The 15,453-nt window shown below is 44.6% G+C and overlaps 1 non-coding gene across 1 annotated transcript; it reads left to right on the top strand.

Annotated features, from left to right (window-relative positions):
- The first annotated feature begins 6,323 nt into the window (after window positions 1-6,323).
- LOC138499002 (U2 spliceosomal RNA) lies at window positions 6,324-6,505 on the top strand. The gene has a single exon (XR_011279066.1). It is a non-coding gene; the product is annotated as a U2 spliceosomal RNA (small nuclear RNA).
- Window positions 6,506-15,453: the final 8,948 nt, after the last annotated feature.

The raw sequence follows: 15,453 nt of genomic DNA, 5'->3' as shown, positions 1-15,453 counted from the left end.
GAGAAGGTATTTAAACCTTGGGGAGTCTGAAAGACACCCCTGTGCCACTACACTGAAGGTGCTTTGTGATACAAAGAAAAAGATGATGCCAATGGAGTTGTTTTAAACCTCCATAACCAAAGAACACAAAAGTAAAACACACACAAAATACATGGAAGAGTGGGAAAAAACAGACTCACACTCTTCCTCGGTAAAAAATCAAATCCTAGAAATCCGGCAACGTTGCTGGCGGTCTCAAAAGGTAAGGGATATCAGCACATTTTGAGAATTCTCCCTAACAGCTGTCCCATATGAGCACAGGTTGTTCAACAAGACTGTCTCAATATTCATGGTTATCTTTATGCCTGGGATCCAGACAATGGCTAACTCCAAATGGTTACAGATTACCAGATGGGAACTTCTGCAGACCATCAACACCACCATAAAGGGATTCAATGCTACCTGGGAAGAGTTGAGGGCCATAAGATTAATGACCCTGCAGAACAGATATGTCCTTGACATGATCACAGCAATGGATGGAGGAGTTTGCGACAAAATCGGGCCATCATGTTGCACGTTCAAACGGATGGTTTGCGTCTATTTTCTCATGGGTTCCGCAGTGTATGGCGAACATCTTCCAGTTTCTTGGAGCAGTATTAGTGATGGTGATGTTTGGATTCTGTGTGATCAGGATAATAATTACACAGTGTAAGAAGACAGTGAAGAAGGCAGTAAGAATGAAGATGATGATCAATGTCGAATCAGGATTGAGACCCAATGAGTTGACAGATGAAGAAATCAGAAAATACATAGAGGCCAGCATCGTAGCACCTGAGGGAATGAAGTTGCTCTGTCCAAAGAAACACAAGAAGTACGTGGGACTATGGGTCTATTTTAATCCGAATGGTCAGTGCAGCTACATGACCTGGAGTGTGGAGGAACATGTAAAATCAGCAGGATCCCTAAAAGGAGGGATGAAGATTTGGATCCCGAAGAAGCACTTCTTCAAAATAAGAAATCAAAATGTGGAGGTTAGAAAAGGTGTGGTTGATGAATCAACCCGAGGGGGTAGAGTAGAGGAGCAGCCAACTGCCCTTGCAGGAACTCCCTTCCCCCTACTACCTGTATGCTTGCAGCTTGAAATTGTCTCGACACCAACGGTTGTGACTATTCTGTGTTGAATCTTCGAGAAAAGGTATCCACTAAGAAAACCCTATCAGATGTATTCCTGAAGAGAGGACAATCTCTTGGAAAAGATCCCCCAAGGAATATGAAAAAAAGAGAAAGAGAAGTTGCTGACATCACAAGAAACGAGTGTGACGCACTGCAAAGACTGGCTGAAAAAGAGAATGTACAGACCTAATCGAAACTGATGGTGGAATAAAGAATTGAGTGAACGATCATGTGCGAAACAAAGATTGCATGTATGAAGAGCACTGTAGAAAATACAAATCATTCAATAACTCTACAGCTGCAGCAACGCAAGTAGATCAAGTAATCTTAGAAGCTGGCTATATGTAGAAAATAGTCTGCAGGCGGAGCCGCCATTATACAGAAGCTGGACATCAGTGTCACAATTTTAGTTTGTTCAAACCATGAAGAGTAGGGCTGAAATCTGTGTTGCAGAAGAGAATTAGCTGGGAGCATGGAAGAATCGAGAAGGGCTGTCTGCCCTGGTGTCAAGACTGAAGGCAACCAAGACTGGTTATCTATTCTTGAAGGCCGAGAATGTGAGAAGCTGAATTATCCCTTTTTAAGGTGCAAAGAAAGAACATCATGAGTGCCAAGTTTTATTAATTCAAGACTATTAAATGCTGCAAAATGGGCCGAATTTCAGTCTCCTGTCACGTGAGCCCACGTTGGGCACGCAGTTCCAGAACTATGATAAGTGTGTGCTCACACTCCCTTACATTACCAGAGAAGAGAATATATTGCAAGGCCAAGTTCAAATTCAGTCTTCATGGCAGAAGGTATGGGTGATGAGAGATGTTGGGCTAATTGGGTGGGAAGGTGAAGTCAATTTCACCCCGTGGCACTTGGGTTATGAGCTTATGTGCTGCTAGTGTACTGAATGTTCCAGAAGGGCACAAGCGTGCCAACCAATCATAAAGGGCCATATAACAAAGGGCCTTATAGTTTGAGAGCCAATGATGTGCCGTGTTTCTAATAACTTTTGAAGATTACTTGCGCTAGGGTGGGCATGAGTTGTCCACCTGACTGTAGAGACCCAATCACAACCCGACCCCTTATAGAAAGTAGACTTAGATGTTCCCCTTAAGCCAACCACAACTCCCTGTTGGTTTTTCTTATTTGCCACTTAGTATGATGCCACATATGATGACTTTTTACTATAAAAGTGTTGTTTTTTATTAAATGCTTTGAGAGAATTCTGTGCGATGTCCGTTGATGTCCGTTGTAACTCCCTCTTTTAGACAATTGATAATAAAACAGTCAAAGGACTTTGCCATCTTCCTGACTCGGTTTATTTGGTGTAAAGAGTTATTCTGCTTCCCATCTGACTGCATGAAACACTACCGCCAAAGGCCCTAACTTCACTAGCAGACAGTATTATCCCACAAAACCACATATCACAAATATATACATTCACCAGTATGTTCACTTACAATGCATCACTCAATAATTAACCTGGTAAATCAGGTGAGTAATCTGATGCAGATCAAATGAATAGAACCAATACAATCCCAATTCCCTTTTACTTAAGAAGTCCAGCCCTAAGATGTATGGGGCCTAGTTTCCAAATATCACACGTTCCAGTACAGGTTTTTCCATGGAAGGTTTTCTCAAAAGGATGCAATGGGATTGTGGTGGTATTTAAACTATTTCCAAACTGTTTCAAAGTTAAAGTATTTGTCCCAAGACAGGTAGGTACTACTCTCTATCCCAGAGAGGGCATGAAGAAGGCCAAACTACAATATGGCCAAAGAATAAGCGAAAAACCATGTGGCACGGCCATCATTTGGTGCTAGCCACCTTTAGTAGCCAAACGCGGTAAACACGAAAATGCACAAGTAAAATAATACAAAAACAACATGTTAATGTTGCCACCATCTAGTGTTAGGCACATATTAAAAGTAGCCAAATACCCATAAGATCAAACTATAGGGGATACAACGTATCATACTGACAGTTTTAGGGACTATTCAGTTTCCCCATAACAATGAATTAAGCTGAGGGCTTTACTTCTCTTCAAAAAAGTCAGGACTAGTTAAAAAATAAGCAAAAAGAAGGGTGTCCCATTGAAGACAATTGAGGGAAAGCTGCAAAAGAGAAAATCTTTCCTAACATCTAGCATCTATATATCTTTGTTAAGCTGTTCTGATCCATGGCAACCTCGCCATTCCACCATGTGCTCCTTTTAACACCCACCTTATTCACACAGCCCATAAGCATGGAGTACCTGGTCCCCTCACTATCATCTCCCTAATTCTTCATTGCATTTTCTGCCCCCAGTTCTTCTCATCATTTTCTCCTCACCTCTCCTTTTCACCACCTACCCTCTCCTCAAATGGATGTTTCTTTTCTACTCCTGGTGCTTGCTACTTCCACACTTCTTACTGGGCTCCCCTCACCACCAGCTCCTTCGCTTCTCCTACCATCTTCTCTGGATTCTTTTTTTCCCTTCTTCCTTTGCATCTCTTGTCGCTTCCTTCAGTACCCCTCTTTCCAGCTCATTCTTAGCTTTTCTGAAAGGCTTCTCCTGGATGCTTCAAGATTCCTCTGTCAGCTTTCTGCTTAATTACTTTATCCTTCTCCTTGTAAGGCACCTCTCCAACCAAAACCACCTTTGTTCTTGAACACCTTGGGTTTCTCTCTCCCTGACCCCCTGATTCTTTTGCTGCTCAGATTTGTGGGTCTTCATCTTTCCCAGATCACTGACTCTCTTTTCTCAGCCTCAAAGGTCTTCCTTTCCTCACCTCAACATCAGGGTTCCCTCTCTCCCCAACTACTGGAGTCTCTTATTCTCCAACACAGGGGGCCTTTCTTTCCCCAATCCACTGTGTCTGTCTTTCTCCAGAAACGTGGGACTTTCCCTCCTCAGCATCCTCAGACGCCCTATCCCAAACAACCTTATTCTCCCTTTCCCCAAAAACCTAGGTCTTTGTCTTTCCAATAAACTGGTTCTATCACTCTCAATGAAAACCACAGTATATCTCTCTCCACAACATCCTAGGTCTTTATTCCCAGCAACATGAGTCTTTCGCTCGTCCGCTTCTGGGTCTCACCTCCAGCCTCATATCGATTCCTAACACTGGTCTCTTGGGCCCGTCCTCTTGGCTCTTACCACCTGCTCCAGCTCCTTCTGCTCTCCCTTACAGCTATAGCCAAATGAGCTCTTTCTCCAGCCTACCACCTTCTTCTTCCAAAGCCGCTCCTTTTCTGGGGTCCAACACCAACTTCTAGGCTCTGTTTAGCCTAACAGGATGCAGGTGTCCTGGTTTTGTATGTGGAATGTGGTATTGTTGGTTCTCTCTGCCTGGGTGGGCCTCGCACTGTGTGGAATACCTTGACCCATACGCAAGGAGGCTTCTACCAGTATTAAGATCATATATGTGTGTGTATGTGTGTGTGTGTGTGTGTGATTAGTTATTTTAGTTATGGATTGGCTAGCTTTTTGCCATAGGTGGTTATCGTATCCAGAATACTTATTATCCTTAGCACCACCCCTCCTAATACAAGCACTGATCTGTCTAAGTGCCATTCCACCATCTTGGGTTATTCTGTTGGCAGCATTTGTGGCTAATGGTGACGTTGTTTGTATAGGTAACCACACAACCTTTCATTGTCAAACCCACATCTATGCATGAGCAGGACTTGCGAATGCCCACCTTAATGCAAGAGCCCAACAGACATGAGCTGACATCTTATCATGGGCAAGGACCTGTGGGTCCCCACTCCAATATTACACTGGTGGGATATTGGTGAGCAACTCTCTGCAAGGGAAACATTTTGGCTGCTGGTACTTCTCCTGTCCCAAATGTACAGATCCTTACACACAATGTATAATATCGCAATATGTCTACAGTTCCACAATTGTGGAACTCCACAAATATATTTCCATGCATGGAATGTTGGCGGAAGCCAGGTGATAGTCACCATACCACACCTCAGCTTAGAATAATGTGGCTACTCGTGGCACTACCACCCACCAGCAAGGTCAGGCAGGGGCCTTAGCCACACTACCCAATCCCTAGTTTTAGACACAAAAGACTGCTGCCACCCCCTGGTCCTTCGACTCACAAACTGTGAAAGCCAAAGGTTGCACCTAGTAACACATTTTTCAGTCAAACTAGATGTGATTAGTCACAACTCTCTTTCAGTTCACAAATGCCTATGCCTGTTAGCCAGTGATACATTCAAAGACCTCCTCTGCCACAAAGTCCACCACAAATGAATGCATGGTAACCTTGCACAACAAATGAAACCCCTAGGTTAGAAGCACAACACCAGGAGTGATATACACTCATGGGGTCATTTCCCAAAAAGTGCAATTGCATGCAGGGGGCGCCAATGTTAACACTTACGTGCTGATGGGTCCCTTGCATGCAATTGTATATATTTACAACCCGTAGTGAAAACGTGAAGAGTAAAATGAGGCAAAATCACCTTTACTCTTAACTTGTTCTCTTCCCTTTGTGCAAAATGAAATGCTGCCTAACATGTATGCATGGCAGGCAGCCTTTGCTAATGTATTCCTATGGAATATGAATACTCATTTGCAGGTACAAAAGCAGATTCTATAAGAAAGTATTTGTTGCATACCTGCATGTAAATCTCATGTAGGCCTAAAACCTGTCGCTCTTCGAAGACAGAGGAGAAAAGAAAACCAGAGATGCAAACTTTGCTTTCCAAGGGCACTAAAATAAGCTGCAGCACAAAATGGAAGCATACAATCAATACATCTTACTTTTATGCTTTCATTTTGCACTCTGTTTGCTGCAAAATGACCCCCTCTGTGCCGGCGGTGCACCTGTTCTGTACGCAGTCAATCAGAGAAGCAACCTGCTGCTTCTGGAAAACATTTTATCTTCACATCTGAGCAACCGCATTTAGGAATCACCGAAAATCCCACCGTTTCTCTGGGTCCTCAATTCCTCAGTCAACAAGTAATGCAGCATCTAGTAGTAATTAATGCACTCTTAAATAACAATCCATTGCTCTTCACTTTTCCTGAGAAAAACACAGTGACAGTTGCCTTTGCTTTTCACTTTATCCGATTCGTTTTGGAAAACGTTGTAAGTGTGGACCCGGGATTGAAACCGTGTTGCTCCGTGTCATCTTGCGTCCAAGGCGAGCACGTTGCCCCTGAGCTATCCTCCCGAGACTCATCCTTTTGGCTAAAATCAAGTGTAGTGTCTGTTCTTATCAGTTTAATATCTGATGCTTCTCTATCTGGGAACCATATATTAAATTGATTTTTGAAACAGGGAGATGGAATGGGAGCTTGCTCTGTCCACTCCACGCATTAACCTTGTATTGCAGTACCTCCAGAACTAATGGATTCCTATGGGATCCATCTGCTTGAGTGAACCAGGTGGAAAGGTCTGACGAATTCCAGAAGAATCCTTTGCTTTTCCACTTGCATGAAAGTACATGCGGGTGGAAAACCATGGTGCAGTATGAAGGTGGACCGAGAGAGCACATAAATGGGCCATTCCATGCCCTCACTTTGCATTCAACGAACGACGGTAAGAACAAAATGCAAGTGGATTACATCTCAGTTTTACACTTTTATGATACGGGGTGAATATGAAAGGTCCCACCATTGTATCTTGATAAGAGTAAGCATACTAAATGAATTCTCAAACAAGAGGTGATACAACTCGCCGCAATAATTTGGCAGGAACCGCAGATTGGAGCGGACAGTTAAAGTCTGTTTGAATAGGTCACTACACAGGCCATTCTCGTTCCCTCATTTTAAGGTGCAAGCGTAGTCTCTGAACCAAACGTTGCATTTTCTTATGCAGAAACGGCACACAACATCATGCCGGGACAAAGTGAGTTGCTATCTGGGAATCTGCATTCCCCCTTGCCATTGCTCGTCTGACACTTCCTGGTGCAAATCTGCTGTAGAATTAGCTATCAATAAGATATCTAGCAATTCTGTCATAAGGGAGATTTCTTTTACGCAACAGTCTATGTAGACTTCAGGTTGTGTATGGTAAAGCGTTAAGTTAGTTTAGATGCGTGCACCATTTGCATTTTGCACCTATTAGCATGCATTATGTTCCATCCGGAACTATACAAGATCATAAAAATCATTACGGTCAAATAAATTGCTAAATTGCATGAGAAAACAGATATCAAAACACACTACAGGATGTTTAGGCATTTGAAGAAGAGGCTGAGCTATGTTTTTTTGTCTTGCATCAGAAAATCAGCAAAGACTAAGGGGATATTTTACAATACACTTTTCAATGGCACTTGCCCATGTTAAAAATGTTTTGTAAATCAGACCCTATGTTTTATATATAAATCCCTTTTTAAAAGAATGTATGTCCACCATATCTCAAAAGGAAGAGTTTTATTGACACCTGGCTCATTCAACGATACCATATAAGCCAAATAAGTTAAACGCAATCAAGTGTAGCTACCATTGACCAATGTCTTAAATCCTAATTTCTTTTTTTTTTAATTTATTTATTTATTTTTTATTTTTTTATTGGTTTGTACAAACCTTTTAAATACGTACAAACCTTTAAAATACTACAAACCTTCAAAATACGTACAAACCTTTAAAATAAATCCTAATTTCTAATGGGTGGGACAAACAGGATATTTGCGAAAATCCCATTCCCTCTCTCTGACATAAATGTTTTAAAGCCATGTATATATTCGCGTGTAAGGTACATTTCTGATGATTGTTACATGTATGACAGAAGATTGGTTTTAGGAAAAACTGGAGAGAAGCAGGCCAAGCCAACGAACAGAGGTCTTCAACCTGTGAATCTCTGAATGTTTGCATTAGCCAATGACTCTGCTGCTGAGAATTGTAGTCCAAAACATCTGGAGAGCTAAAGGTCAGAACCCTGTCCTACAACTTCAAAGGCTTGGCGAGGAATGTCTGCAGCATGCGCAGGTCTCTTGGCAATGGACGGTGGCTAGTCGCTGGTTGTGGAAAAAACGCTAGAGCTGAAGCAGCCCTCAAAGGGGATTCCAAAGGGTTGGCCAACATGGTGTAGGCACAGATGATATAGCCAGAACATTGCTTTTCACTCCATGAATATCTCTGCCACCAGGTGGAGCCCAAATAAGTCTGGGAACATATCTGGCCGAGGCAAGATATGTGCGAACACACCCAGCAGGTACACCAACAGTGCCAATATGGTTGAAGGGGTGTTATTCTCTTTCGTGGACTCATCAAGAACCCATGTATGGCTGCAATAGAGAAGTATGTGGTAGCATTTCAGTCTGGGGTCACCAAAGTAGTTGCAGACTAGAGTTGACTGTAGATGACAAGCCTTTTGATGTTTTTCGAAACACGTGTGCTGAAGCTCTCCCAATCAGAGAAAAGCCATTGGGGAAGATGGATGATGTTTTCCTGGGATGCTTAAGCTCTGTATCTCAACATCATGGCAAGACTAACACTCACTCACACGTGTACCTAGAAACGATCATGTCTATGCTTGTGACAAGTGTGTCTCATTGGCCAATGTTTGTGGAAAAATTGTGAATGTCTTCCTCCACCTTGTTTGACCTCAACAAAGATACCTATTGTGTACAGCACTGTTTCTCCAAAAAGACAGAAGATGAAGAAAGGTATGAGGCACCCGTGTCACTACCACAATACATTTCAGTTGCAAGCTGAGTTAGCAGATGAAAGCTGCAGGACATGATGAACCCATAGGAAACCTTCTGTGTCCCACTCCGATGGTTGAATGTCTAAAGTCAAAAGTCATTGGGAGCATTCTAGAAATTGGGGCAGTGAGCAGCAGCACCCATCTCTGTCTGAAAAACATGCTTTCACACTTATGTGAAGTCAACTTGGAAGAACAGAGCATTGGCATGTGGTATTTTACCAAGCTAAGTGTGAGTGGGACAATATCTCACAATTAGACAAACAAGGGGCAAATGTAATGCATAAAGTAACCCAACAACAGAGATTGCAAGACTGTCAGATATCAAGCCGGGTGTGGCAGAGACACTCGTTTGGCAAGCCAGAGTTCTGGTGGCACTTGATAGCAGCGGACAGGGAGAGGATCACTTGATGACTCATTTCCTTATATGACAGAAATTGGTTGTTTTACTGGGCATTATTTCGATATTCGGAGAGTGAAGAAGAGAGAAGCTGCCACATTATTGTCTATGGTGACAGCCACAAAGGCCATCTATCTGGTGATGCACAGTGCCAGTGACGATGATGATGATTATTATTATTATAATAAATGGCAGCTTGCAATTTCAATATAAAAAACTGGAAATAATGTTCTTATTGCAAGCTGGCTGTTACATCACGACTGATCTGTAACAAGAAAATGATGTCACAACTGCTCTGCAATCAGTTATTATGCTTCAGTTGTGACGTCATAACGCCTGCTGCTTGAGTCAGCAAAGAGTAGAACTCCAGCTACCACTGCAACACTTCATTAAAGCCGTGAGAAGCTTTTCAAATACCTTGCACTGTGACACTTTGCAGACAGTAATTGACAAGGAACTGTTCATGGTACATTGTTTAATTTGTGCAATGCTGGAATCAGACACGCGAGTAAGAGTCTGCGCCGTTTTACTTTAAAGCACAAAATGAAATGTATTTTCAATGCATTTTATTAAAGTATTTTTCTGCACTACATTAGAATCTGCATGTTAGCTTTTTAAAATCCAAACAGATTCTAAATTGATTATGTAGAGTATCAAATGCACAATCTCTTACATTAGATTAAGCAAGAGGTCAGGTAGTAAAGGAGATGACAGTCTGTGGCCATGTATTATAAGGAATAAAATACCCCTACTGTATGTATAAAGAATATTGCAAGTCACCTCAGGGTTATGTGACCTTATAAAAGAACTCAGTCTTCTGCCTCCTTCCTCCGTTTGGTCATGGAACTCTTCTGTGACTTGCAATATCCTTATAAGGTATGGTAGGGGGTACTTTATCCAATATATTATTATTAATGGGATAAAGTACCCCTACCATATGTTTCAAGGATATTGTAAATCACAGAGGGGTTTTGTGATTAAAATAGAGGAGCAAGGCGGAATGCAGAGTAACTTTATAAGGTCGAACAACTCTGAGGTTACTTGAAATATCATTTTTACATATGGATCATGATATTTTGGTCACCCCTAATACGTGGCCTCTTGCTCAATGTAAGAGATCTTCCAGTTGTTGAAACATATATTCAATGTAGAATATGTTTTGATTAAAAAAACGAATATGCAGCAGGTTCCGTTGTATTGCAGAAAAATAGGTTAACTGGGTTAGTGCTATGCATATGAAAAAGTTTAAGTTTAGTGTTTTATAATAAGTAATAACATGAAATTGTTGGCTCTCATGTGTTAAACGCTAGCAGTCCATAAAATAAACACACTACCATAAACAGTTCCTTATCAGTTAATGGCTGTGAAGTGTCAAAAAAAACTATTATACAAGAAAGGACTTTGAAAAGCTTCGCACATCTTTAATTAAGTGTGTCAGTGGCAGCTTGAATTCCGCTCGGCTGTGTGTAGGCTCAAGCATCAAGCATTTTGTCACAACAGAAGCCTAAGAACTGATTTCAGAGCAGTTGTGGTGTCATATTCTTATTACAGGTCAGTAGCGATGTCAAAACTAGCATGTAATAAGAACATTATTACCAGGCTTTTATATCGGTATTCTAGGCTGCCATGTGTTATTATGTAGTTAATGACTGTGGAATAAGCCCCAAGTGGCATCAGATCTCCGAACAACGGGACAGAGCTCTGTTTAATGAGTGGCAAAGAAACGTTCAAATGAGAAATCAAAACACTTGACAAGCCCCCTGGTAAACAATGGCATAAAAGACCATTGGCCCACGCCAGAAATTACATCACAGAAAAGTGAAAAACACACATCAGAGGTTAGAAACAATGAGACTGTGTGCTAGCCTCTGGGCCATAACAGGGGAGAGAGTAGCTGGAACAGAGATGACACAAGTTCAAAGGTAGGCGGGAATGCAGTTCATGAGCTCTCAGCATTCAGAGGAAGCAAAGAAGACATCCACAAATGCTGTGGGAGCGGGAAATCCAAGGGCATGCAGGGAAGATCAATTGGCACAATTCCATATTGGAACTTGCAGGGGGTAACAATAAGGACATGAGGAACACGAGATCATGGCATTGCATAAAGAATGAAGCAAGGATGTAAACAGTACTTCAAGGAGTGGTACAGCAGAGGAGAGCGCGTTGGGAAGAGAAGACAAGCTGGTTGCTAACATTATTCACTGGGCAAAAGTGGGATGAATTGCAAAACAGTAGTTAAAAGCATTCACAGGAGTTCTAGTGTGTCCCATGCAAGGAAGTAGCTGCGTCATCGCAAGGGACTTGGGGGACGCATGCAGAAAAGAGGTCTGGTAACTAAACCATGTGCCAACTATATAAGGGAAGTGGCGCCATTCAACTGACCACTGACAGATGAGTATGGAAGTGAGAGGTGAGATGCACGGGGGAGGAATAATAATGGCCCTCATTACGACCCTGGCGTTGGACCATGGTGCTAATAGCACTATGGTCCATGCCGGTAACTTACCGCCTCCACCATGGCGGAATGGGGAATTACCGCCCATTCCGAGGTTGGCGGGGCGGTAATTCCCCATGCCGCCATGGCCCTTCCCAATTCCCATTTTTGCCCCATAGGGCTCAATGGAAATGGGGAAGGCGCTAAGTACGGTGCTGCAAATTGCGGCACCGTACTTAGCACCAAGGTCCCTTTGCGGGTTGGATTTTAACGCCTGCAAAAAGCAGGAGTTAAAATCGCCAACCCGCAAAGGGACCTCGTAATCAGGCGTTAAGGGGTTAACGGCTCCGCCACCTTTTACGGCGCCGTTAACCCCTTAAAGCCAGGGTTGTAATGAGGGCCAATGTGTCTGTAAATAGCCCAGGAAAGAAGCTGGGGCACCAGAAGGGAAGACACTTAGTAAGGAGAGATAACACAGACATCTAAAGGGTGTGATGCTGCCCCTTTAACGGTGCGCGCACGCGGCAGAGTGACGTTCCACTCTGCTGCATTCAGTATAAATAAACGGGGCATTCTTGGCTACATCAGTCTGACCGGGGAGCCCAAACCTAAAGCAGCTGCGTGTGTGTGCCTCTGTGGAAGGGCGGGGCTCACAGGATCTCCGGCGGGGGGCGGAGAGTGCGAACAGTGGCGACGAGAACTGGATCTGCAATCCTGGGCACGGCGGTGAAAGCAGAGGTGTAAATCGTGATTTTATGAATGATTTTACCGTCCGAAATGCCGCGGAGAAGGATGCAGACCTTTGGGCTCGATTTTGGAGCAACCGTGAGCGATCCAAGCCCAATTTATGGAAAATACAGCGGCGGATAGCTGCTAATAGCACATGATGTGCTTTTTGGTGTGAATTTATAACATTTTCACTCATTTTTGTCGGGTTTTGGAGTGTGGAGCCAGCGGAGGCCTGCTATTCTTTTGTTGTGTTCTCTGGGCCCACCCTGCTCAATTTATGGGGCCACTGGCCTATGACTTTAACTGCAATATATAGCCATCAGTTTCCTGTGGGAATGTGCCTGCTGTAGTGCAATACACTCTGGAACACCCACTGGGGCCCTGGTGAATTTTGGAGTGCCCCTGTTTTGACTGTCTGGGAAGAACTTCAGCCTGCCAGTGACCTGTCAATGTGAAGGGGAGTGAAGTCGACGCTGCAAGATGTGAGTTGCGGCCCCATCTAGTCCATTTGGGGTGCCTGTGCGCTCGCTACCATGAACAACGACCAGGCTGAGCCCCAGAAGCCCCCTGCAGTGGCAGTCCAGCAGCCCCCAACCGCTGTGCCCCAACAACCCCCAGCACTGCCACCAAGGCCGGCAATGAAACCACTGGGCACCCTGCAGCCAATTACTGAATTTGCACCGGTTTGTACCGGTAAAAGAGGCTCAGCTTCGCGGTGTCATCTGCTGCAGAGGAATTCCAAATAATCATCAGGGGAGCCCTCGCTGATCTCAAGGGCGTGTTCAATATCAGTGACAATATTTTGGTGTTCGCCAAGACCAAGGCGGAGCATCTGACCAGGCTGGCAAAGACGTTTGAGCGCCTCCAATCCTTGGGCCTCAACCTGCATCGCGACAAGTCCGAGTTCGTTAAGACTGCAATTGAGTTCTTTGGATTCATCTTTAAGGAAGGCGGGGTGTCGCCCGATCCCCGGAAGGTGAGGGACATCCAGGAAGCCCGACCGCCCAAAAATGTATCTGAAGTGCAGAGCTTTCTGGGTATGGTAACATATTGTGGCCGGTTCATCAAGAACCTGGCTTCCCGGTCTGAGCCGCTGCGGGCCCTCACAAAGAAAGAAGTCACCTGGCAATGGGGGCGGTTGGAACAAGCAGCGTTTGATGACTTAAAAGGGCTTCTTACTGCCGAGGACACCATGGCGTTCTTTGATCCGGCCCTCCAGTCGGAGATTGTGGTTGACGCAAGCCCTTTTGGTCTGGGGGCGGTGCTAACCACGGTGGACGCTAATCTGGAGGTCTGGCCGATAGCCTACGCCAGCAAAGCATTATCGGACACCGAACAAAGGCATTACATATTGAGCGGGAGGCGCTGGCGGTTTTATGGAGCTGCCGCATTTCAGACTGTACGTGTTGGGGAGGCCAGTGACGGTGGTCACGGACCACAAGCCCCTGCTGCCCATCCTTGCAGGTTCGTCCTCCAAACCACCCGTGAGTACTTGAGTACGGCGTGTCGCTGATGTACCTGCCGTCCAGCAATAACGCTGCAGACTATCTCTTCAGACATCCCAGGGGTGAAGAAGAAAACCTGCAGTCCAGGTGTGTGGAGGAAGCGGACGAACATGTCCGGCTGGTGGTGGAGGCAGCGACGCCCAACTCCGTGCCAGTGGGGGAACTAGAGCAGGCCTCAGCGGCTGACAAATACTTCATCATTCTGAAGACTGCCATGGAGCATGGCGCATGGAGGACGGTGATGGACTCTCTGGCCCAAAGAACGCAAGAGGCTAAGGTCACCCTGGAACAACTGTGGAGGGTTCGGGAGGAGCTGGCATTCTCAGAGGCTGGTTTACTACTCATATGGGACCGCATAGTGGTGCCACAGTCAAAGGTGCAGCAGATCATAGAGCTAGCACACCAAGGACATCAGGGTGCAGCGAAGATAAAGGCCTACCTTCACCAAAAAGTCTGGCGGGGGAGGAGTTTGTGGCATCATGCGTATGGTGCCAGGCGGCGTCCCCGGCGCTGAAGGAGCGGTCATAGAAACCATGCCCAGAGGGACAAGACCATGGGAGGTGGTCCATGCAGACTTCGGATCCACGACCAGGGGTGTCAGGAATAAGAGCTGGAGCAGACGTGGAGTGCTAAAATTTACTCATTGAAGCATAGGGAGCTCTGGCAGGACAAAGACTATGTTTCCCAGCAGTCTTAGGGTGCCTTGTAGTTTTCTTGTTACGCGCGCATTGCCAGCTGACTTTGATTGAGGACAGCTTATCAGCTGGCAAACGCACGAGACAGGTGCGGCTTATTCTGATTATGGAACAATTGGCGTCGGAGGAAGAAGGAGATTTCTGCTTGCTTGACGGCAGGAGGGGTTGCTGACATTCCTGATTGAATACGCAGGTCGGAGGGGCAAGGACGCTGCCGGCTGACTTTTGGCAGTGCACTCTTCGTCCTGGAAGTCCAGAGGGGCTCTCGGACTTCAGATAAGTATAAGGAGAGGCTGGGCTTACACGTTTGGGCTTAGCATTCTGATGAACATCCATGGGAGTGATTATGAATCGGTCTGAGGATCGGGCCCTGCCTATTTTGTGCTTTATGTGATTGTCTGGAACATTTTTGCAAAAAGGAAACTTACTAACTGGAAAGTGCTGAGGCATTTGGTTTAACACGCGGATAGACAAGTAATCTGCACCACAGGGAGCATGTGTGTTACGAAAAGCATGTGGACACTGAGTCAAGTCCAACTAGTGCTGTAAACTAGTATTGGCTTATGAATGCAATGTATGTTCATTGTATGTTGCTTATGCCTGCTCAAGGGGCCATGCGTTTTTTGTCCTATCATCTTGGGAAGATTCCCATTTGTTTGTTTCATTACGCTTATTGCAATGTGTTCAGCATATGTGTGATAGTGGTCAAGTACACATATTAAGGTGTGCTTAATCAGGTACAGGCAGGGAACAGGAATATTGTGTAAGTCTATCTCATGTTACATGCATTCCAGTATTTGAGGTACGAATATGGTTACATAGGTTAGGGTTTTTTTCCCAGTGCTTCCTTTTTCCTATCCAACTTAGGTGTTTCCTTACCCTTTTCCCGGTGTTC

This window comes from Ambystoma mexicanum, chromosome 5q (assembly GCF_040938575.1).
Source record: "Ambystoma mexicanum isolate Mex_15411 chromosome 5q, UKY_AmexF1_1, whole genome shotgun sequence".
NCBI lineage: Eukaryota > Metazoa > Chordata > Amphibia > Caudata > Ambystomatidae > Ambystoma > Ambystoma mexicanum.
The sequence above is the reverse complement of the archived record's forward strand: the minus strand, read 5'-3'. Positions and strand labels throughout refer to the sequence as shown.